The following is an 11,479-nucleotide window of genomic DNA, read 5'->3' on the forward strand; positions in this document are numbered from 1 at the left end:
TCTCTCCTTGGACTCCAGTCCCCAGCCAAGCCCCCTCCTCTGTCTCTCCTTGGACTCTATTCCCCAGCCAAGCCCCTCCCAGGCTGGCATCGGCACCGTTTAATGGACCTGTCTGGGCCCTAGGCTGGGAGGAGGGAGCGACTGACCAGGGGCATGCGGGCCGGGGCAGGCTGAAGTTTCAGGAGAGGCCTCGGCAGCCCCGCCTGTACCGTGTGGGCTTCTCTATCTTTGGCCGAGTGCCTGGGCATGCAAGGAGACCGGGGGCGGCTCAGTTTCGGGCAACAAAGCCCCCTTTCTCCCCAGCTGGAGGAATGCCTGGCACCCCTCCCGCCCCTGCCTTGTTCCATATCTGCTACCCGGTCCCAGACCCCAGTGTTCACTCTGTGGAGCCCAGGCTGGAGCCCAAGAGGCAGCCATGGCCCTTTATAGGGTGGGAGCACCACCACCCCCCTCAGCAGTGTTCCCTCCACCTTCACATGTCCCACTACATGCACACGTGAGGGCGTGCAGCCCTGGCCCCCCAAACAGCCCGGCCCTCGGGTTGGAGCCCCAAGGTCCACCCACAATCAAAGCAGTCTAGGGCAAAGTTGTCCCCAGCTGGCTGGGAACCAAGAGGGGCCCATGGAGAGCCATGTGGTCAGTGCCACCTCCACCTGTCCCTGGTTATTATTATTATTATTATTTATTTATTTTTTATTTTTTTTGAGACGGAGTCTCACTCTTTCGCCAGGCTGGAGTGCAGTGGCGTGATCTCGGCTCACTGCAACCTCCGCCTCCCGGGTTCCAGCGATTATCCTGCTTCAGCCTCCTGAGTAGCTGGGATTACAGGTGCCCGCCACCATACCTGGCTAATTTTTGTATTTTTAGTAGAGATGGGGCTTCACCATGTTGGCCAGGAAGGTCTCAATCTCTTGACCTCGTGATCCCCCCGCCTTGGCCTCCCAAAGTGCTGGGATTACAGGCGTGAGCCACCATACCCAGCCCTATTTTTAAATTTTTTTTCTTGGGACGGAATCTCACTCTGTCACCTTGGCTCATTGCAACCTTCACCTCCTGGATTCAGGCGATTCTCATGCCTCAGCCTCCAGAATAGCTGGGACTACAGGCATGCACCACCACACCCAGCTAATTTTTGTATTTTTGGTAGAGATGGGGTTTCACCATGTTGGCCAGGCTGGTCTCAAACTCCTGGCCTCAAGTGATCCACCTGCCCCGGCCTCCCAAAGTGCTGGGATTATAGGCATGAGCTAATGCACCTGGCCTAGGCTAGATTTTTTTTTTTTTGAGACAAGGTCTCACTCTATTGCCCAGGCTGGAGTGCAGTGGCGTGATCTCAGCTCACTGCAACCTCCGCCTCCCGGGTTCAAGCAATTCTCCTGCCTCAGCCTCCTCAGTAGCTGGGATTGCAGGCATGCACCACAACTGGCTAATTTTTGTACTTTTAGTAGAGACAGAGTTTCACCATTTTGGCCAGGCTGGTCTGGAACTCCTGACCTCAAGTGATCTGCCCACCTCGGCCTCCCAAAATGCTGGGATTACAGGTGTGGGCCATCGCGCCCAGCCTGTCCCTGATTTTTTGGATCAGTATTGGCTTGAGAAATTCCGGAGCGGGAGACCCTGACTCTGTCCAAGCCCCTCATTTTTACCAAGGAAGGTGTGGCGACCCAGAGAGCAGGGGTTGCCCAAGGCCACAGAGCCTGACTGGGCGGGGACCAGAATCGAGGAAGGCTGATGAAGGCCACCCAAGTGCTCTGGTGGGGCCGCACCCCCAGCTCAGCCCAGGGCAGAAAGAAGAACTGGCCTCTCCAGTGATGGCGGCACCCTTTGTATAGATGAGAACACTGGGACTCCAAGAAGAGGGGCCCAGGGTCTCCCAGAGCAGCAGAGTGAAAATTAAAGCTCCAGTCCATGGATGGGGAGGGGGACAATGAGCCCCCAAGTCTCCCCCTGGGTACTGCACACCCAGCACACAGCCCCAGGCCTCAGCTGGAGGCTGCTTGGTGCTCAGGCCCGGCTGCTGCCCTGGCCTTGACCCCTGAGTGGGGGAGCTGCCCCTCCTGCCACAGCCCTGCCGGACTCTGCCCAGACACCTCAGGAATGCAGGGGGAGGGGGACTCAGGGAAGAGGGACCTGGGGTCTGGGTTGGACGGAACAAAGAAGCCTCGTGTCTGCGCTCTCTCTGCACCCCCAGCTGGACCACAGGTGGCAGAGGGAGGCCCGCAGGGGTGGCTCAGGCACGTGCCATCGTGTGCTGTGTGACCCTTGGGATGTAGCTGCCCATCTCTGGTTTCCTGAGATGCAAAATGGAGTTCCAGAGCCTGGGCTCTAAGGCAGAGGAGCCTGTTGAAGCTCTGAGGTTGGGGCTTCTGGCAGAGGGAGGAAAGAAGTGGGGGCCCAGCCCTGTGGCGGGCTCCTCTCCCTGCCTCCTCCTGCAGCCTCAGGAATCGCCTTAATTACAGCGTCAGCCTTGCTGCGCTTCCTGCCATAAACCCAGGAATCTAAATTAGAAGGCAGGAGGTCGGCTCCCCCTTCCTTCTGACCCCCCAAGTCTGCCGGGAAGTTCTCCTGGAGACAGGCCGCCAGCAGGAGCCAACCTCAGAGGGAAACTGGGGGGCCCGAGAGCCTAGAAGAGGGTGAGAGGCTGTCCACAGAATCTTCATGCCTGTCACTGTCCGGTGCCCACTTTGTGTCAGCAATACTGCAGAGCTGATGTAAAGGTTCCTGGTGACAGAGGAGGAAACTGAGGCATGTGCCCAAGGTCTCCCAGAGTGATGGTGGCTGAGCTAGCTGGACTCGGGTCTCTGGGTCTCTGGCCAGGGTTGGCTGCCTTTGCGGAAGGCAGACTAGCGTATGGGGGCAGAGGAGATGGCCCATCCACATGGGGTGGGGTGAGGGGACCCTGAGCCATGAGTAACCCCCAGCTCCAGGGGGAGATGGGAGGGAGACTGGCAAGGAGTGGGCCGGGTGTGTCTGAGCAGAGAGCTTGATTTCTGCAAGCCCTGCCTGGGCTCCCTGCTGTGGCTCTGCTCACTCCTCGCTGGGACCTGACTAGATGGGCCAAGCCTGCACAGAGGCCAACTATGGGCAGGGCCACGTCAGATTTAGAAACCCAGCCAGGGACCCGTGTGCGTGGGTCTGAGCATATGAGAGTGTGTGCTGGTGTCCGTGGGCGTGTGCACCTGTGTGTTTCCATGTGTATGTAAGTGTGTGTCACTGTGTCTTTGTGTGAGTGCGTGCGTTTGTGTGGATTTGTGTGTGACAGTGAGCGTGTGTGTGTATGTGTGTGTGTGCGTGTGCGCACGTGGTGGGGAATGAGGTCATCTGGGCAGAAGGGAGCTGAGCTTGTCCAAACCACTGGAGCCACTGAGGGAGAGAGACAGACTGGGGAAGGGGGGCAGTGGGTGATGAGGCTGGAGAGACCAAGACTGAGGCTGAGGGCGGGAAAGAGATCAAGGCAAAGAGGACAGATGCAGCCAAGGACCGGGCAGGGGACGAGGTAGGGGTGAAGCAGACAGACAGACAGATGGGATGATGGAGGATAAGGGGGCAGATAAGGTGGGAGACAAGGAGAGGCCCAAGAGAGGCCCAGAGAGAGCATGCTTGTGAAAGGGGGCGCCAGGCTCATGCCTGTAATCCCAGCATTTTGGGAGGCTAAGGTGGGAGGATCGCTGGAGCGCAGGAGTTCGAGACCAGCCTGGGCAACAGAGTGAGACCCTGTCTCTACTAAAAATAATTTTTTAAAGAGTGCATGCCTGTGGTCTCAGCTACTCTGGAGGCTGAAGTGGGAAGACTGCTTGAGCCTGGGAGTTCGAGGCTGCAGTGAGCTGTGATTCTCTACACTCAAAGCTGGGTGACAGAGCAGGACCCTGTTTCAAAAAACAAAAAGCTTGAGAAATAGGGACCCAGAGACCTAGAGAGCTGAGAAGAGGGAAGATGGGCCCCCAGAGGGGAGGGCAGCTGTTCAGTCTAAGGGGTTTCCCGACCTCCACTACCCTGAGTGGAGGATGGAGGGAGGATCCTTTATGGTTATTTTTATTTCAGGTTGAGGGCAGTTTCTAGAGACCCTGATAGCTGCATCCCAGGGTGAGCCTACCTAGGGAGCAAAGGCTCAGTGGGGGCTAGGGGTGGCCCCTGGATGGCCCCCTGGCTTGGTGTGGGTCAGGGAGGGAGCCCTGGGGACACTTCCAAAGGAGCTGCGGTGGAGGGGAGGCCAGTACAGAGCCCCATCTGGGCAGGGCTAGGGTAGGAGTGAGGTGTCCCCTTCTCCTCAGTCATGTCCCCGACCCTCTTTGATCTTCCCATCATCTGACCCCTGGAAGGGGCTTGCCAGGCCCTGCTGGCCCTATGATCTGTCCGCCTTGTCATCTGTGCTCTTCTTGACCCTGTGGTCTTCAACCAGGGGCAATAACCCTCCCCACTGCCCACCCAGGGGACATTTGGCTCTCTCTGGAGACGCTTTTCTTTGGTACAGTTGGAGGGATGTCACTGCTGATATCTGATGGGCAGAGGCTAGGGAAGCTATAATCATCCTGCAACAAATAATTTTCCGGGGCACTCACCTTTCTTTTGTTCCTAGTGCATGTCATGCATGTCACGTTCATTTCTGCCTCAGGGCCTTTGCACTTGCTATTTCCTTTGGCCGGAATGCTCTTCCCCTCAGATCATCACACAGCTGCTTCCTTCTTACTTTTTGAGAACCTGCTCAAAATCCTTTCCTCAGAGCTGTTTTCCCGACACCCCCAGCCTCCCTGCACTCTCCATTCCAAACCTCTGGTTCTTTCCTTTGCAATACCCATCCCCAAATCGTAAGAATCCCATTAATTCTTTTAGATCCTTATTTACAGTTTATCTATCCTCCGCTTGGCTCTGGGCTCCTTGAGGGCCAGGGACTTTGTCTGGCTCTCCGCAGTACCCGCACACACCGAGTATTAAGTGACAAGATCGAGACCTCACTTAGAACAACCAGGAAGCTTTGCTTAGGAGACTTTGCTTGTTAACTCATTTCAGTCCTATGAGGCAGGCACTGTAGTTATGCCCATTTCACAGACGGGGAAACTGAGGTTCAGAGGCAGCAAGTGATTTGCCCAAAGTGACATAGTTAGTCAATGCCTGAGGTGGGATTTATGCCCGGGCATGCTGACTCCAGGTTCACTCCCTCATGACCACACGACAGCCTTGTAGAGAGCTGAATGTATGTCTCGCCATCAGAAAGCATGCCCTGCAACCCAGGTCCCTGTCCCTCCCTCTTCACTCCAGGTCAGCAGGGAGCTAAGGCTCTTTTTGGCAGGTCCCTACAATGAGGGGACTTGGGGATCCAGGTGTGGGGAGGGAGCCCCAGGTCTTAGTCACCTCAGTGGGGCTACAACCACTGAGTCAGTCACTGCTGACTCTCCCAGGCACTGGAGACAGCAGCGTGTGACAGCCCTGCCGTCCTCCAGACCCAGAGCTGAGCAGGAGGGGCCTGGGAAGAAGCACGCCCCTTCCTCATGCCCCTTGGGTAGGGCAGGCTAGGCTGAGCACTGGAGTGAGTCTGAGGGCTGTGCTGAGTCCTGCACCAGCACCCGGAGTAGCTAAGGAGGGCCCCTCTCTCCCCCGGGCTAGCCTCAAACTCCTGGACTCAAGTAATCCTCCTACCTCTGCCTCCCAAAGCACTGGGATTACAGGAATGAGGCTCTGTGTGCAGTCTCCCCAAAACTTATTTCCCTGTCCTCGTTTAGGTGTCCCTTGAGGCCAGGAGTTCAAGGCTGCAGTAAACTACGATCATGCCACTGCACTCCAGACTGGCAACAGAGCAAGACTTTGTCTCTTTAAAAAAAAAAAAAGGAAAGTTTTGGGGCGACTGGGACAGGACCGTGCAGCTGGTGGGAGACTCACAGAGATACCAGTGCCTGGCAGAGGGGCAGAAGGGGATGAAAAGGGATAGTCAGTGGGCTCTGGGCCGGCAGGGGCCTCCTTGCTGGGAACGGGGTCAGCAAACAGCTCTGGGAAGAGTTCCAAGCTCCTCCCCCATCTCAGACAGCAAGGGCTGCCCAGCTCGCACCCACGGCTTCCTGTGAGCGCTTCCTGATGTCCCTACTGTGACCCCTCCCCCATTTTGGTTGCTGTTCTTTACTAGGGGCCACCATATTGGCCAGGCTGGTCTCAAACTCCTGGCCTCAAGTGATCTGCCCGCCTTGACCTCCCAAAGTGCTGGGATTACAGGTGTGAGCCACTGCGCCTGGCCTGTGAGTCATTATTCTTATTAGCTAGCATCATCTGTGAGGATCTTTATAAAATTGAGATACAATTCACATTCCAAAATATTCATCCTTTTAAAATATATACAACAGTGGTTTTTATTATAGTCACGAGGTTGCACAGACATCACCATGGTCTCATTTCAGAACATTTTCATCATCCCAAAATGAAGCCTGTAAGACACTCACCATTATCTGTCCCCCACCCCTGGCAACCACTAATCCATTTTCTGCCTCTAGGATTTGCCTATTCTGGGCATTTCATATAAATGGAATATACAGGCTGTGGCGGTGGCTCATGCCTGTAATCCCAGCACCTTGGGAGGCTGAGGTGAGCATATCACTTGAGCTCAGGAGTTCGAGACCAGCCTGGGCAACATGGTGAAGCCCCGTCTCTACTAAAATACAAACTTTAGCCAGGCATGGTGGTAGCTTGTGCCTGTTACTCGGGAGGCTGAGGCAGGAGAATCACTTGAACCTGGGAGGTGGAGGCTGCAGTGAGCCAAGATTGCACCATTGCACTATAGCCTGGGCAACAGAGTGAGACTTCATCTCAAAAACAAAACAAAACCCAAAAATGGAATATACAGTATGTGGCCTTTGTGACTGGCGTCTTTCACTTAGCCTAATGTTTTCAAGGTTCAAGCATGTAGCACAGATCAGAACTTTATTCTTTTTTTTAATGTGGATAATGTTTCATGGCAAGGATTGTTGATCAAAAAGTGAAATAAGGCCGGGCGCGGTGGCTCAAGCCTGTAATCCCAGCACTTTGGGAGGCCGAGACGGGCGGATCACGAGGTCAGGAGATCGAGACCATCCTGGCTAACACAGTGAAACCCCGTCTCTACTAAAAAATACAAAAAACTAGCCAGGCGAGGTGGCGGGCGCCTGTAATCCCAGCTGCTCGGGAGGCTGAGGCGGGAGAATGGCGTAAACCCGGAGGGCAGAGCTTGCAGTGAGCTGAGATCCGGCCACTGCACTCCAGCCTGGGTGACAGAGCAAGACTCCGTCTCAAAAAAAAAAAAAGTGAAATAATAGGCACTCGGTATAGACAGTATAGACCGAGAACGTGTCCAGAAGTAGGTTCTGTGAGGCACAGTATGTAATTTTCTAACAGAGGGATATGCATAGCACAGAAAGTGGCAGAAGCAGTGTGAAGCAACGGCTGCATTCCTGCAATTCTGGTCTCAGCTAAGTGACACTATTGTGTAAGATCAGATGAACATACCGTCGAGCGAGCAGGTGGAGAGAAAGGTTAGGCGTCTTAGGGTCTGGCGGAAGGTCTGGTGGAGGGCAACTGATTCCGTCTTGTCTTTGTTCTGCATCTGATAAACAGGTTTACAGCCAGCAACTTTCAGTGAAATATTTCACAAACTCCATTCATGCAGGCATGAGGTGAGCATTAGATGATAGGTCTAGGTTTTATTACCCACGTGTCTGACTGCAGCCACCCTGGTCCACTATGAACATTTTCTTTTGAATGGTCCTTTTTCTGAGAGGATAGACCTTATTTTACTGTATTTTATTTTATTTTATTTTATTTTATTTTATTTTATTTTATTTTATTTTGAGACAGAGTCTCACTCTATCACCCAGGCTGGAGTGCAGTGGTATGGTTTTGGCTCACTGTAATCTCTGCCTCCCGGGTTGAAGTGATTCTCCTGCCTCGACCTCCCGAGTATCTGGGATTATAAACATGCACCACCATGCCCAGCTAATTTTGATATTTTTAGTAAAGATGAGGTTTTGCCATGTTGGCCAGGCTGGTCTCAAACCCCTGACCTCAGGGGATCTGCCCGCCTCAGCCTCCCAAAGTGCTAGGATTACAGGCATGAGCCACTGCGCCCGACCAACGATATTTTATTTAGCATTCACCATTGTATGGGCTTTGGGGTTGCTCCCACTTTTTGGTTATTATGAACAGTGCTATTGTTAACATCACCTCTGTTTTTCCTTCTCTGGGGTATTCCTAGGAGTGGCATTGCTAGACCATACAGTAACTCCTCATTTAGGTGGTTTGTTTGTTTGTTTGTTTGTTTTTGAGATGATATTTTGCTCTGTTGCCTAGGCTGGAGTGCAGTGGCATGATCTTGGCTCACTGCAATCTCTGCCTCCCTGATTCAAGCAATTCTCCTGCCTCAGCTTCCCGAGTAGCTGGGACTACAGGTGCATGCCACCACATTCAGTTAATTTTTGTAGTTTTAGTAGAATTGGGGTTTCACCATGTTGGCCAGGTTGGTCTCAAACTCCTGACCTCAGGTGATCTACCCCTCTTGGCCTCCCAAAATGCTGGAATTACTGGCGTGAGTCACTGTGCCCAGCCTCATTTAGGTTTTTGAGGAACTGCCAAACAGTTTTCCAAAGTGGTTGCACCATTTTATATTCCCAGCAGCAATGCGTAAGTGTTCCAATTTCTCTGCATCCTTGACAGCGCTTGTTATTGTCTGTCTTTGGTTGTAGCCATATTAGTGGGTGTGAAGGAGTTTCTCACTGTGGTTTTGATTTGTATTTCCCTAATTGCTAACGATATTGTCTTAGTTCAGGCTACTATAACAAAAATACTATAGACTGGGTGGCTTAAGCAGAAATCTATTCCTCACAAAGTCCGAGATCAAGGTGCAGCATGGTCAGGTTCTGGGGAGGGCTCTCTGCCTGCTTCATAGATGACTTCCTGATGTATCTTCACAAGATAGACAGCAGAGCATAGGACAGAGAGCAGAAAGAGCAGAGAGCAGGCTGGACACAGTGGCTCACACCTGTAATCCTAGGACTTTGGGAGGCTGAGGCGGGAGGATCACCTGAGCCCAGGAGTTTAAGACCAGTCTGACCAACATGGTAAAACTCCATCTCTACAAAAAATAAAAAATTAGCTGGGTGTATTGGCATGTGCCTGTAGACTCAGCTATTCTGGAGGCTAAATTGAGAGGATCTCTTGAGCCTTGGAGGATGAGGCTGCAGTGAGCTGTGATCGTGCCACAGTGCTGCAGTTTGGGTGACAGAGCAAGACCCTGTCTCTAAAAAAAAAAATAAGAAAATAAAAGAAAAAGGGAAGAGAGACAGAGAGAGCAAGCTCCTGTTTATCTTCTTCTAAGAGCACTGATCCCATTCCTGAAGGCTCCATCCTCATGACCTCATCTCCCCCATCTCCTAACACCATCCCATTGAGAGTTAGGATTTCAACCTATGAATTTGGCAGGGGGGACACAAACATTAAGTCTATGCTACTATGAAACATGTATTTGTATTTTGACGAAGTGCAATTCACGTTTTTGTTTTTGTTTTTGTTTTTTGTTTTTTTTTGCTTTTATTTATATGTCATGTATTTGGTCTCCAACTCCATTTCCTGGCACACAACTCCTAAAACCCTTAGAATCCCCAAAGTGACATCTTTGTATATGTTAATAAGTGGACTAATGGTTAGCTGCTCCTCAATAACTTTAGGCTGGGGCTGGTCACCAGAAAAACCAAGGCATGATTAAGTGGTTAGTTCTTTCAGCCTCATCTCCCAATCTCTGGGAAGGAGAGAGGTACTCAAGCTTAAATTGCTCATCAATGGCAAATATTTTAATCAATCACACCTACATAATGAAGCCTCCGTAAAACCTAAAGGACCAGACCTCGGGAGCTTCCAGACAGATGAACAGGTGGAGGTTACTGGAGGGGGCGCTCACCCACAGAGGGCATGGAAGCTCTGTGTCCCATCCACCACACCTTGCCCTTTGCCTCTCTTCCCCTCCCCTCTCTTCCTCTCCCCTCTCCTCTCCTCTTTTTAAAGACAGTCTGGCCAGGCGCGGTGGCTCACTCCTGTAATCTCAGCACTTTGGGAGGCCGAGGCAGGCAGATTTCCTGAGGTCAGGAGTTCGAGAACAGTCTGGCCAACATGAGGAAACCCTGACTCTACTAAAAATACAAAAAATTAGCCAGGCGTGGTGGTGTGTGCCTGTAATCCCAGCTACTCAGGAGGCTGAGGCAGAAGAATCGCTTGAACCCGGGAGGTGGAGGTTGCAGTGAGTCGAGATCGTACCATTGCACTCCAGCCTGGGTGACAGAGAGAGACTCTGTCTCAAAATAAAATAAATAAAATAAAATAAAATAAAATCCGGTTTTCCCAATACAATTTCTTGAAAACCACCTCCCCACTGAATTTTTTTTTTTTTTTTTTGAGACCGAGTCTCACTCTGTCACCCAGACTCGAGTGCAGTAGTGTGATCTCAGCTCACTGAAACCTCTGCCTCCTGGGTTCAAGCGATTCTCTGCTTTAGCCTCCCAAGTAGCTGGGACGACAGGCACACACTACCACACCGGGTTAATTTTTGTATTTTCAGTAGAGACGGGGTTTCACCATGTTGGCCAAGCTGGTCTCGAATTCCTGACCTCAGGTGATCCGCCCGCCTCAGCCTCCCAAAGTGCTGGGATTACAGGCGGGAGCCACTGTGCCCAGCCTGCTTGGTTATTTTTGACTGACCTGCTCATTGTATTTGAAAATTATTTGTGAGAATAATTTGAGGCCTAAGATGATGACACCCAAATTGTCCCTTCAGACAAGTTTTTTTTTTTTTTTTGCTTCTACCAAGCACTTAGGGGCACTACTACAAATCCAAGGCCACTTTAATTCAAGTTCAAGACTTTCATCTCATTCTTCTTTTCTTTTTCCTTTTTCTTTCTTTCTTTCTTTCTTTTTTTTTTTTTTTTTTGATACAGGGTCTTGCTAAAGTGCACTGCAGTGACACAATCATAATTTACTGCAGCCTCCATCTCCCTGGCTCAAGTGATCCTCCCACCTCAGCCTCCCAAATAGCTGGGACTGCAAGTGCACGCCACTAGGCCTGGCTAATTTTTTAATTTTTTGCAGAGATGGGGTTTCACTATGTTGCCCAGGCTGGTCTCGACTTCCTGGGCTCCAGTGATCCTCCCGCCTTGGCCTCCCAAAGTGCTGGGATTACAGGAGTGAGTCATCGTGCCTGGTCTCAAGGCTTGTGTTTCTTGAATCACTCAGGATTTGGTTTTCATCTGGTTCATCCTTGTTCTGAGGATGTCTCAAAGGTATTGTGGGGTATCAGGCTCCTCACCTCGGACAGAAGGCTGGGCTTGCTTTTTATCCTGGCCCTCTCAGCCCCCATGAGGCCATCAAAGCTACAGCTCAGTTTCAAAGCTGTTTCTTCCGGATTGGCAAATGCCCTCAGGGAAAATGTGGCTTTCTTCTCCGGATTCTTACCTTCTCCTCTCCTAGATTTTTGACAAGG

Source organism: Piliocolobus tephrosceles, chromosome 1 (assembly GCF_002776525.5).
Source record: "Piliocolobus tephrosceles isolate RC106 chromosome 1, ASM277652v3, whole genome shotgun sequence".
NCBI classification, from domain to species: domain Eukaryota; kingdom Metazoa; phylum Chordata; class Mammalia; order Primates; family Cercopithecidae; genus Piliocolobus; species Piliocolobus tephrosceles.